Source organism: Protopterus annectens, chromosome 7.part1, assembly GCF_019279795.1.
Source record: "Protopterus annectens isolate FY-2018-M chromosome 7.part1, PAN1.0, whole genome shotgun sequence".
Lineage (NCBI taxonomy): Eukaryota > Metazoa > Chordata > Ceratodontiformes > Protopteridae > Protopterus > Protopterus annectens.
In genome coordinates, this window is record NC_056740.1 from 424,189,930 (window position 1) to 424,203,536 (window position 13,607).

Consider the following 13,607-nt stretch of genomic DNA (forward strand, 5'->3'; position numbering starts at 1 on the left):
CAATTTAGCTATAGTGCTACCAGCTAAGGAAGTAGTTAAAAGTGGGATATTAAAAATGTTATGGATAACAGTGGATCACACACATAATTTTGGAGTAAAACCTATAACAACAACCACCCCAGAGAATATTAGTTCAGTTACATGCATAAGATTAAGTCAAATAAACCTTTCCAAATTTTATCAAAAAAGATTTTTTTCTTAGGTTCTTTAATGATAAGTTTCTGTGCTGATATATAATTAAGGGCCATCTCCTTGAAGTTGTTCCAACTTAGTTTAGTGCGATCTAACCAGTTTTTAGTGATATATAATTTCATAAGAGAGCAGATAATGACTATGACATGCATTTCCAACCTAGAAAGTTTTAAAGTGGGTATATGAAGGATCATTAATTCCCAAGAAAGAGTGGATTTGTGATAGCCCATTTTCTCGAGACGGACTTTTAGGGAAGTCCAAAGCTTATGTGAGTATTTACAGAACCAAAGGATATGTAAGAGATCGGCATTTGGGAAGTAACAGCAGTTGCATGAAGGAGAGTTCTTGGGGTCAAACTTATTAAGCACAGAAGGAGTAAAATACGCATTGTTATTCACCATTAATTGTGTGTAGCTAAGTTTTTTTAAATGGGGAAAGTTCTAAGGTGGCTTTTATAGCAGAAATATTTTGTTTCTCTGTAAAAGGGGAACCATGTTTGTCCCAGTAATTGGAGAATAGGCATCCCGAGTTATGAATTATGGAATTTAGAAGATTATATGATTTGGAGAGCATTTTCTCTGAGCTCGAGAAGGCATGTAAGATATCATAAAGTTTAGTGATATCATGAGTATTAATCTGAATATGAGCAAATTTTGATGCTATTAGTTCTCTTATTTGATGTAGAATAGTCGTGTATTTATTGTTAACCTTGAGGATTAAGCGAAGTTCAGGAAGTGTTAAATCCTTATATTGAAGTATGTCCCATACTACCACATGTTTAATGAGAGGAAAGTCTGAAAGATTAATCATCAGGTTATTGATCTTAATGTTAGGATTCAAATGAAGGGGTTGAATTAAAGAGAAGGCATTATCAAGATTGATGGATTTTACCAGAGTTTGAAGAATCTTAATTTGATGTTTTGAAGCATTAAATAATTTGGAGTTATTAAGAGCTTCTGAAGAAAGAAATGGAAGAGCTTTGGGATTCATTTTTATAGCTGAGACATGCTGGAACCATAATTTCATCCAAGAAGGAGAAGAGTTAAAGTCTTTCTGATCTAGATTGGAGATGGACAAAATTCTATTTGCACAAATGATCATATAGTACAATTGGAAGTTAGGAAGACCCAAACCACCCCTGCTTTTTGGATAGGCTGATTTCAAGATTTAAATTCTAACTGATTTAGGGAACCAGATGAACTTGGCTAGTACTTAATCTTAGAAAAAAGAGTATGGAAATCATGAGGTTTGAGGCTCTAAATTGGTAAAGCAGTCTAGGTAGAACATTTATCGTTACTACCGCAGCTTTGGATAAAAAAGGTAGGTTCAATTGTTCCCACCTGCAAAGATCTTGCCAGATTTTAGACCATGTTCTAGTTAGATTATTTTGGTTCATGGAGATTTGGTTATGATCAGAGTGTATACCAAGATATTTAATATTGAAAGATGTCTGAAAGGGAGAATCCGGGAAATAATGAGATATATGACCTACTGGAATAATAGGGAAGATTTGGGATTTCTTATGATTTATCTGGTAGCCTGAAGCCTTCGAGAATTTGTTAATAGTAGTAGTTATTTTACCTAGGTCTGTATTGGGAAATTGAAAATATAGATTGAGGTCATCTGCAAAAGCCGAAAACATTATCTTGGTATTCAGGACTTTAGGTATCGAATGGAAAGTGTTTTGAGCCAGGTAAAGGAAGAGCAGTTCAATGAATATATTGAAAAGGAAGGGGGAAAGAGGTCAACCCTGCCTAGTACCATTTGTGATCCTAATTGTATTAGATGTGGTTTTATTTATGCATAGATAAGTAGATGAGTTTTTATAGAGAATTTTAATCATATCAGTGAATATACTGGGAATATTAAAATGTGATAAAGTTAGAAACAGAAAATTCCAGTTAACTCTGTCAAATGCTTTAGAAGCATAGGTTCATAGGTTCATAGGTTCATAGGTTCATACTAGGCTAAGTGCCCTTGTGGGCCATTTTAAGCCTAGCCAATTACCCCATGTGATAGTCAAACCCTGCACCTTGTCTTTGTAAGGCAAAAACCTTAACCATTATGCCAACCTCCCACCAGCATCAAGAGTTAATGCATATAGCGGGTTTTTATCATTTTTTGTAAATGAATTAAGGAATCAAGGGTAAGTGTATTATCCCATGTGTGTCTATGAGACATAAAGCCAGCCAGGTCAGAGGAGATTATATAGGGCAAAATATTTTTAAGTCTGTTAGCCAGAATAGTAGATAAAATTTTTATGTCAACATTTATTAAAGAGATGGGTCGATAGTTGTGGGGGTCCGTTTTGTCTTGCTTGTTTTTCAAAATCAGTAGTTTTCGAGGTGTTCCACTGTAGATCTGAAATTCCATGTTTTATAATGTAGTTGAATACCTTTAGAAGGAGAGGTGAAATTATTATATTGAAGATTTTAAAGAAATCAGGGGTGAATCCATCAGGTCCAGAGGATTTGGCTGGTTTAAGGTTAGAGATAATATCTTGGACTTCTTTAAGAGTCAGTGGGGCAGAAAGTTTAGATCTCTGAAGTTCATTTGGAGATGGGAACTTTATGCTATTCAGTAAATTCTCCATATGTGAGTTATTGGAAGCATCTACTTCCTGCAGTAAATATCTGAGAACAAGGAAAAGAATAATTGTAAAATTTCTGAGTCAGTATTATAGATTTTGTCTTGATAATGTAACATAGGTATCCTAGGGGTATTTTGGTTGTTTTTTATTATTCTAGCCAGATTTTTCGAAGGAATCTGTGCCCATTCTGAATATGTTACAATGAGTTTCTGTTCAGATAGGGAGAGATTACGTTGATGGATTTCTGTTAATTCTTTTTGCGTATTACTTATTTCTTTATCCACGTCAGGGTTTGGGCATAATATATGTTTTTTTTCTAGATCCGATAGTTTTGAAATCAGGTTAGATTCCTTAGTTTTATAAAGTTTTTTTATAATAGGAGGCCTTGCTAATTAACATGCCCCTTATATTAGCTTTGCAAGCTGCCCATTGGATATCCAGGGGAATTTGTGAAAGATCAAGATTAGAACCAAAATCAACTAACATATCTTTAACTTCTTGGATTATGTCTTTGTTTCTAAGCAGGTTATTATTCAGAGACCAGTTGGCATAAAAGGGAGTTAAGTGTATCTTTGATGTGTAGGAAATCTTGAGGGAAATTCTCGCATGATCAGAGAGAAATCTGGGTTCACTGGTATAGTTTAATTTGAAAGAAGAAAGGAAATCAGAAATTAGGGAAAAATCTATACGCAACCAGGTCTTATAGCATTTTGAATAATACGTTTAAATTTTTTCCTTGATCGAAGATTCACTGAATGAGATTGGATCGATAAGATTGAAGTCAGAAATAAGATCCTCTAAGGCATGAGAGGCTTGAAGATTATATGAGAGGGATTTACTAGTATGATCTATATTAGGATCTATAACTGCATTCCAATCTCCCCCCAGGAGAAGTAGGTTGTCTTGAAATGTGGAAATAATATTATATATCTCTAAAATAAAGACATGTTGCTGTAAACACGAGCCATATATGTTGAGGAAGAGAATTGCTTTGCCAGAGTTAGGAAGTTGAGATGTGAAGTAGCACCATCTACCATTTTTATCAGATTTAGAATCTGTGATTATACCCTGGAAATCCCTTTTAATTATAATAGCCACGCCCTTTGAGTTAGAACTATCCCCTGCAGCAACTATAGATCTTATCCATTTTTTCTTAGTTTCTTTAGACCATTCTTCATTACGCGTATGCGTTTTTTGTAAGAAACAAATATTAGCCTGTGACTTAAATAACAAGTGAAGTAAAAGAGATTTTTTAGATTTATTCTGTAAGCCTCTTATATTCCATGAATCAATGAACCAAGCCATGTTAGCTACCTGCACCTAATGTATAGATTAAGGAATGGCTAATTCTTTTTCCCTGGGGTGATTTCAGGGTACATTGAGAGGAGAATATAATTAGTGAAAATAAGTAAATAGTAATAGTGAGGATCCATATCCATCTTGCACTTAATGAATATAAAGTAAAGACAACAATGGTAGCACAATACTTCTTCAAAGATATCCCGGTGCCTAACCACCCCCACCTCTTGAATGAAGAAGTAATAAAATAAAAGTAAAAGTCAAAGTAACCTAGATCAAAAACAAACATTTGAAGTTCGCTGTAATAACCTGACATATATGTTAGTCTATAAAGCAACCATAAAACAAATAGTAGCACTGTACATATATACATATCAATCATATCCCAAAGATAGATCAAGCTAGACAATCAACACCATGCATCTGCGAGCCACCATTCTTCGTAGTGGAAAAAAAACAAGCCAAAGAACAAAGAAAATTTAGAAGCAAGAGACAGAAAGGTATGGAAAGTTGAAGCTAAGGGAAAATATAGACTTTGAGATAGTAATCTTTAAAAGTTAAGTGGTCCATATCTACTATAAAGATAGCATCTATGTTGTCACATCTAATAAAAATAGAACATTTCTATACTAAATACCATATAATCTAAAATCTAATATTGAATATTACATAGACAAAGAATTTCGTATGTGATGGAAGAGTTGTTATTTTGAAAACAAGACAAAGGTAAGGCTAGTAAATGAGTGAAAATATCCTTCACTCATTTACTAGAGAAAGCCTACAGTTGTAGTGAGTGCAGAGATACAAAGGGAAGCTAAAGAAAGGAGGAAAGGGCAGAGAGGGGTAATAGAAAACAGAGACTAAGGGGTAGGCTCTGATAACCGCAACAATTTTGAGAGATGTATTTCAACAATAGGTCTAAAATTCACTGGCATGACTAAAAGCAAGTAACATTATTAAGATTGGATCTTAGCGTAGGTTAGTATGTACATGGTAAGGCAATACCAACTCTATGTAGTCACTAAACTAAGTTAAAGTATATAACTAACGAAAAGAACTAATCACTCATGTTATTCGGTAAAATTTCCAGTGAGTAAGTACCACAGTCAAATAAAAAGCATCTGACATATATACCCTGCACTTTGAGAGTACATAACTTATATAATGATCAAATAACACAGAACAAGTTGCTAAGCATTGCTAGCAATTGTCGGTAAAGAAAGTATACAACAAATTAAATCTGCTTCACGCAGATAAAAGTATAGTGCTTACATATGTTTTAAGTGACTTACACGACCCAAGTAAAGCACATGTAAGATATCTAGAGTCTCACAAATAAAAAACTATATATGGTCTTATTAGTAAAGTACGTGTTGTTCCTTATAAGACAGTCTCCATATTTGCCAAAAAAGAAAAAAAAAATACCAGGAAAATAATCCAGAGACAGTAGACAGTAGCTACTCTGGTCAGCACATTTCATTTCCCCTATGCGACAAATAAGACAGAATGAACAAGATGAGTGCCATAACACGTGAAGATCATATGACCAATGGTATGTTGAACAAGGAAAGATTTAGAGCCTTTTGGTAGAGCTGCAAGATTATATCCTTTACCTTGTTGACAATTCATGAAGTTGTTGACTTCGACCTGTAATTCTGATAAATGTTTAAAAAACGCTTGAGGTATAAATGTAAAATATTCACCTAACTAACCCAGTAATCAAGCGACAACAATAGAGAAGATGTTTGCTCAGCTTTTGAGTATGCAAGCCCAGATAGACTTGCTACATGTGAATAAGGCAGGATCAGGTATCGGACTATTTATAGTACTAAGAATTGACTAACCCGAAGGCACACTTTGGTAGAAGCAAAAAGAGAGTAACCACCAAAGGGGAAACACCGGAAATTGCAGAAGCAAAACGGTTCCCTGCAGCACTGAAGGCTAATGCAAGCATCGTTCCTCACCACTCAGGATTTCCGCAGCTCAACCAAAAAAAAAAAAACCCAAAGTAGAGATATCATACAATAAATCACACTGTGGAGCAAAAATGTACTCTAAAGAGTAGTCGAGGATATCACTCTACTGTCCAGTGAGTTAATCCCATGAAATGAAACTAGTACTGCTATGCATTTTAGTGTGCCTTATATTATAGAGTTGGGACTTTATTAAAAGCTTTAATAAATGCATCCTTAGCCTCCTTTATGTTACTGACGGTAAATTTATTGTCTTTATAAGTGAAGGATAGGATGTTTGGATAGCGCATTTGAAATTGAATGTTTCTCTTAATGAGATCAGCGCAAAATGGAGCCAACTTTTGTCTGTTTAACTTGATTGTTAGAGGTAGGTCTTGTGAAAATGTAAGCTTGTGGTTTTTCCACATGAAAGATTTTTGTTTTTTAGCTGCTATTAAGATTTTTTGAGTGTCTTGGAAATGTAATAGCCTAGTATAGACTTGGCGAGGCACAGAGGGATCTTGCCGCTTATGCATGGCACAATGCGCTCTTTCAACAATTATATTGGCAGGATAGCCTTCTGAACTCACAAGGAGTTCAAAGATCTGTTTAGATGTTGCTAAAAGGACCTGATTATCATAGGACTCAGGGAGACCTCTAATTAAGATATTATTGCGACGACTTCTTGCTTCGAGGTCAGTTAATTTATCTTGAAGTTCAGTTATTGTTGCATTCTTGGCGCGTAGTTCTTCAGACAAGGACTGTAGAGAGGTTTCGTTCGCTTGAGTTTTGTGCTCTGTTAAAGTTTATTATGAATAATTGTGAAAGTATGAGGCATGCTAGAAAGACTGGTATGTATCCCAGAGACTACCCCGTCTATGGAACAGCCTCCCAATCCATGTGAAGAAGAGTTCCTCCTTAACCCAATTCAAGTGCAACTTGGACAATTGGATGGGGAACAGGAAATTAATCCCTGGTTTGGCACTTATGTCTGTAATGGACAGAGGTAGCCTGTAAATGGTTCATCTCCCATGCCTCTGCTTGTAATTGTTTCATCTCTGAAATCCCTGCTTACACTTATCAAGGGTGTCAGAACTTGTCAGAGATTTGGGATGCATGGCTAGGCTTAAAAAGGCCCTTGGGAATGATTTGCCTAGTAAACACCTATGAACCTGTGAATGTTTTGTCTGCAGTTTCTTCTTGAAATCTGCTTTAAATAATTTAGTTTCTTCCGTTATACAAGTCACTTCTCATTGTTTACAGCGTGTGCACGACTCAGTTGATACTTCTTCCAGGGCACTGATACTGTTTCCAAAAAGTTCGCCTGGCTGCATTCACATAACTCCCAGATGATGTTAAAATGAGATTTTAAATTTTCTTTTGGAAAGTAATTTGAGTCTTGGTTCTTTTGCGGCATAGGTTATCAATGAAAAGGGTAAGTTGATACAAGGAAACTAAGATTTTTCAGCCCTTCTTTTCCAAATTTTCTACAGGACTCTCTAACCTTTCATCCAATTTTGGCAAATAAATAAATAAGTAAACAGTGTCAACAAAAAGTTTGTAAGCAGACATTTGACAAAAAATAGCAGTCAGGCTCCAAAAAAATTCAGGACCCCCCCCCAAACCAAGGACAGTCCGACAAGTCAGAATGACTAATTTAGGGACCACCCTGGCAGTCAGTTTTTTCCTTCCAGAAAGTCTAAATCTCTACGTTTTTCTTTGGCAACAGATAGATAAAAAACTAAATTTTGACCAACATGTTTCTATTGTTGTAAGAAAGTCCCTCTATTTTGCAAAGATTATAAACAAAATAATTTTATCTAGATCTAGGGATGTCATTGTCCCCCTTTACTCAGACCTCATTAGACCAGTCATTGAATATAGTGTCCCCTTTGTCATGTATCTCTCCAGACACATGCAATAACAATAATGCTCACAGAAATACCTTTCTATAAGGATACAAGGCCTAAACATCTCCTACATGGACAGACTCTAAGTCCTGTCACAATATTCAGCATCCTACAGACCTGTGTCTGGCATACATGGCTTTCTCTGCCCCAATACTGATGGATTTACTGCATATCAGCAAGTCAAATGACATCAGAAATAGTCAGTCTAGGGATCTAAACCTCTTTTACAACATAAACAGAACAGTTTGCCTGCAGAGGATACCACTGCTGTGGAATAGACTCCCCATCCACATAAAACAAAGTTCATACCTGTTCCTTTTCAAATGCAACTTAGATCTATGGATGGGAAACAGAAGATTTACCCCAGGACTTGCCCCCCATACTACTAATGGACACAAGGAGCTCCTAAATGCTTTATCCCATGCATGAGGCCCCTCAAATTATCTATGGTATGATCCCATTTATTCTCGCTGGAGACAATATATAATTATTGACCATTGTATGGGTGAGGCCAGTCTATAACCAAATGGATAGGTTATTCTGAAGACAAAAAGGAACATTGACTAGCCTTAAAATAGCCTGCAAGGGCAGCTAGCCTAGTACTTACCTATACACCTATAGTTTCAGACAAAAGGTTCTGAAGATCATTTATCAAGGTTCCAGATTGCACTGGGAGGAAATCCCTCATGTTCAGGGAGTAATTCCTCATCTACAAGACCAGACCAGAGTCTTTTATTTCCCCATGTACTTCAAAACATGCTGTTCCTGGGAGCATTATAACCAGTTCCTCCTTCCCAGGTTGGTAAAGGTTTTTATTCAAGGATGTTTTTAGTGCCAAAGAAAGAAAATGCCTGCAGACCAGTTTTGGATCTTTCTTTCTTAAACCTATTTGTGATAGTGCCCAACTTCAAAAAGATGTCACTTCACAACTTGTTACTTCTTCTTCCTTATTCAAATTTCCTGGTAACACTAGACTTAAAAGATGGTTATCATGACATCCTTATCCATCGAGATGTCAGGCTTTTCTTAAAGTTTTGTGTGTCTAGATCACTGCCTTACCCTTTGGACTATCCACTGCGCCAAGAATGTCCACAAAGTGTCTAGCAACAGTTATAGCTCATTGCAGGCTATAGGATATCCACATTTTTACATACTTAGATGTCTTGCTTATCTTTGTAGAGTCTTTTTCAAAGTGTTAGGAATCTTTCACTTGGGAGATAGATCTTTTGCACAAGCTGGAATTTCAAGACAACATTCAAAAGTCTTTTTTACTCCTTCTTTCAGGATTGTGTTCCTGGGGTGTCAGCTAGACACTTCAGTTGAAAGAGATTTTCTTCCACAGGAAAAAATAAATCTATATCTAGTTTCATTTCTGAGGTTTTTCACTCTAATTTCCATCACTGTGAGGGAATACCTCAGGATTTTGGGTTTCATGGCATCTATGATTCTCATGATACACCGCAAAACTCCGCATGAGAAAGATACAGTGGTATCTGAAGTCTGTTTAGTCCCAGCACTAACATCCTTTGTCTTTTTAAGTCCCAGTTCTGGTGTTTTCCAGAGGAGAAATCACTTAGTGGAGACAGCAAGTTTCCCTAAATCCAAGTCTCACCTTCTCCCTCCCTGCTCCAAAGCAGTCAGTCACCACACATGCCTCGGACTTTGCTGGGGTTACAGTTTCAGGAGGGTTAAAAATGCAAGGTGTGTGGGACACCAAGGACAGATGCAAGCACACAAATATAATGGAGATGCTTACCCTGATCAAGGCACTCTCCGAATCATCTTTGGCTCCTGGGACCTCTTCAAGTTGATACAAACAATACCTCAACAATCAAGGGAGAACCATGTTGTATCATTTTCCAGACAGACAGACAGTTTTTCCTTGACAGATAATCCTTTTATGCCTAAAGTGGTATTGGCTTTATTTTTAAGCCAAACTATCCATTTCCCTGTTTTCTGTGCTGAACCTAAAAATGAAGGAGAGAGGATACTCTATACCTTGAATATCCACAGACAACTCATGTACTATCTTGATAGAATTAATCTTTCAGATCTTCAGATCAATTGTTCTTTTCTTGTGAAGGTAAGAAGAAGGGACAACCTGTGTCAAAACTCACTACTTCCAAATGGATATCTCAGGCTATTACCTTTTGTTGTGCTCACAACAATAAAACTATTCCAAGCAGGGCCAATCCCACTCTGCCATGATCTTGGCTTCATCTTTTTTTTTTTTTTTGTAAAAGGTTGCATTACAAGTATTATAGAAGTAGCAAGTTGTCCTCAGTACGTAAGTTTACAAGGTATTGCAAGCTTGATTCCTTCTCTAGGTCTAGGTCAGGCTTTGCTAGGACCATTCTCCAGAAGTTCCTAGACCCTTCCCCTTCTACTTACCAAATGCTGTAAGCTAAGATAATCTACCTGTATAGCTAAGCCTACTGCAGCAGTGATCAATATGATGAACATAGTACTGCTGTGTAAGTTAACTTACTTTAACAGTAGATGTTTAAATGATCACTGCTGCAGTAGCCAGGGGATAACTATTTATTTTTTGTTATTCCTAGTATAATCATTTAATGGCGCAGCCTCTCCCTCTCTGTTGACATGAAAGCACTGAAGGGCTTTGCGCCCAAACCTGTCTTTCAAGTCAGCTCAGCTCAAGGTGACTAATAGTCTGGGTGCTTGGAAGGTACCCTGAAGCTTTCGAAGCTGGCCAACTGTTATACTGTTAGCTGGATATAATCCATATAGCTCAGACTACTGCAACAGTGAGTAGTCGAACATCTACTCTAAGGTAAGTTGACTTACACAACTGTGCTTTCCTTACCTTCAGCACTGATTTCATTTTGTTACCACTAGGAGGCAGTACTGGTGCATAGGAGTTTCAGACAGCAGTATATATATATATATATATATATATATATATATATATATATATATATATATATATATATATATAGTTATGGAGGCCATCTTGGAAAAGTCTTTTCATTCATTACTTACTAAACTAGTGTGGATGCATTCCATGTCTGCAGCGAGGCTGTATTCAGCTTACATCAGTTCTTGAGGGAAAGCCCTATACAACTGTGTGCCATCAGTACAACACATATGTTGTGAAGCTCTCCTCGGTTACTACGTTTGTAGTACCAAAGCTGATGCCAGACTAAGAAAAACTGCTTTAAACATGTTATGTATTTTTTCCTTCTCTTCTTCTTATTTCCTACTAGTAGCCTATTTAATCTGCAAAGTGGTCCAACTTTGTCATCTTTTCTTGGGTACATGTAAAAGTTGATGAAAGGAAGAGAGATGCACAAATCTACTGTTTGAAGATATAACCTCTTGCATCTGTTCTAGCAGGTCATAAAATGTAATTGTATTCTATTTCAAAGACATAGCTGACTGGAACTGTAAATAAAAGCAGACATTAAGGTGCAGATATTTAATGAAGTATGCATACTGGTGCTTTTTTATTGTCTCTGGGATGATATAATTAAGCCTCTATACTTTACAGGTGGAAAAAGTGTAATTACTTTTGCTGTGGAAAAGCAAATACTAAAATAAGCTGCTATAATGTTTTCTGTGAAAGGAAATGATGTAAAGTCTTCTGAGGAACGCAGCTGAGGAGCTGCCATTTATAAATGTTTGAGAATGGTCTTTGGTTCCCTTATCATTGCTTTGAAGAAATTGGTGATGCATTTGTGGGAAAGTTTTTTAAACAACCTTTATTGAATTAATTCTTTTGACTTAAGAAAATTGAATTTTAAGTAATCAAACCATATTAACAACTTTGCATTTACAAACATACATCACATATATTTTTTGATCTATACCAAATAATCAAAGCAACTTTACATAAATTGTTCAGTTCTTGCCTGCTCTTAAACCTCATTCCTCCTCCAAAACATTTTTCTATATGTATCGTTGCCATGATTTCCATTGTTTTTCTGTGCTTTACTTCTACCCTTTTCTAAAGATCCCACTTCCTGTTCTTTTATCTCTGTTACAATATTCACTACTTTGAGTGCAATTGGTTTAGCCTTTGATTTATATTTTCTAGTAATTGCTTATTTTGGCAGTCACCAGAATTAAACTTAACAAGGCCTACCATGTCTGGGCAGTTAAGATCCTGTATCCCAGCTCAAAAAAATAATTTTCTTAGTTACACTCTTTTGGTCTCCCAGTATTCCTGACAAGTACTCTTTAGGATATTTTTAGTTCTGCCTGTAAATATTTTGTAATATTTTTCTCACTTAGATTAGATAAGTCCAGTATTCTTTAGTAAGACATAACTAAGATATTTAGCTATATGTAGATCACATTTCTCTATACATGAGCTATCCATTTTTGCTAAGTTTTATTTTAATTCTCATTGTACACTTTCTTATTCTTTTGTATATTTCATATTAACTTACTTGTTTACCGTATTCTTTAAACAATTTTTTTTTTACTTTTAAATTTTTGTGACTAGACTATTATAAATATAGTATTGCTCTTTTATTTTCTGAGAGAAGGGCTATAATCAACCACTGTTGGTGAACAATTTATGGCTCCCATCTTCACTTACCTAGGGAGTTTGGGCCTACAAACTGAATAAATATTAATGTTTATGATTCCTTATTGGGTTTAAATAAGAGGAGCAAGAAGATGGAGGTCCCTAGTCAGTCGAGGGTGTTGCTATTCCTACAGCACCAGGAAGAATGCTGTGGGAACTGGAGAATTTTGCCAGCCTTCTGTGGAAATTGTGTGCATGTGTGTGTGAAAACTATCTGATATTAAAGTCAGTCACCATGAATAAGGGGCCCTGGAAAGCACTAGAGATCACAGAGAGTAATGAGAAAGGGGATTGGAATGTTAGGTCAGAAACTTAGCTCAGACGGTGGCTTTTGTCCAGTCTAAGCGTGGAGAATGTTTGTTGAAAGGTCATACCCAGAAAAGCGGTACATATTCCCTTCATGCTGCTGAGGTCATGTTTCATTTTGTGAACTGATTATTGAATTAGACTTGTGCGCACTTTTTGTAATTTTAACCTGCTGGATTCCAGTAGTGTGAGTCAAGAGATCACTCCTCTGGTGCCAGCTAGAACATTTTCACCACATGGTGGCAGTGATGTGATCAGTCTATGACATTTCAAGAGGTCTTGTTGGGATTCATACTCTCTCAGCGTTATTACTTGTCATTTGGTTGGTAGTGGTGGGACTGGAATTCAATCTCCTGGTGGTCAGTTGGTGAGGATACTAGAATTGAACTTATTCGGCTTCAAACAGCTTTGTTAACTGAAGGTGTATGTACAGTAGAGCGTCGATTATCTGAATTAATTGGGACCTAGGGTAGTTTGGATAATCAAATGTTCAGATAATCAGACATATAGTACTACAGTACTCTGTATATCCAGAGGTATGCAGACCTCTTCACTGCTGCTGCCAGTGGTTGATCTCTCTCTCACACACACACACACACACACGCACACACACGCACACACACGCACACAAACGCACACACACACACACACACACACACACACACACACACACACACACACACACACACACACACACACACACACACACACACACACACACACACACACACACACACACACACACACACACACACACACACACACACACACACACTCACCTCCTCAGAAAACAATTCCCTTCCAGCAGT

At 36.6% G+C, this 13,607-nt stretch overlaps 1 protein-coding gene across 1 annotated transcript in view; it reads left to right on the forward strand.

The window, feature by feature from the left end:
- NT5DC2 (5'-nucleotidase domain containing 2) overlaps nucleotides 1-13,607 on the forward strand; it is a 996,759-nt gene that overhangs the window by 456,295 nt on the left and 526,857 nt on the right. The gene's annotated exons all lie outside the window — the stretch shown is intronic.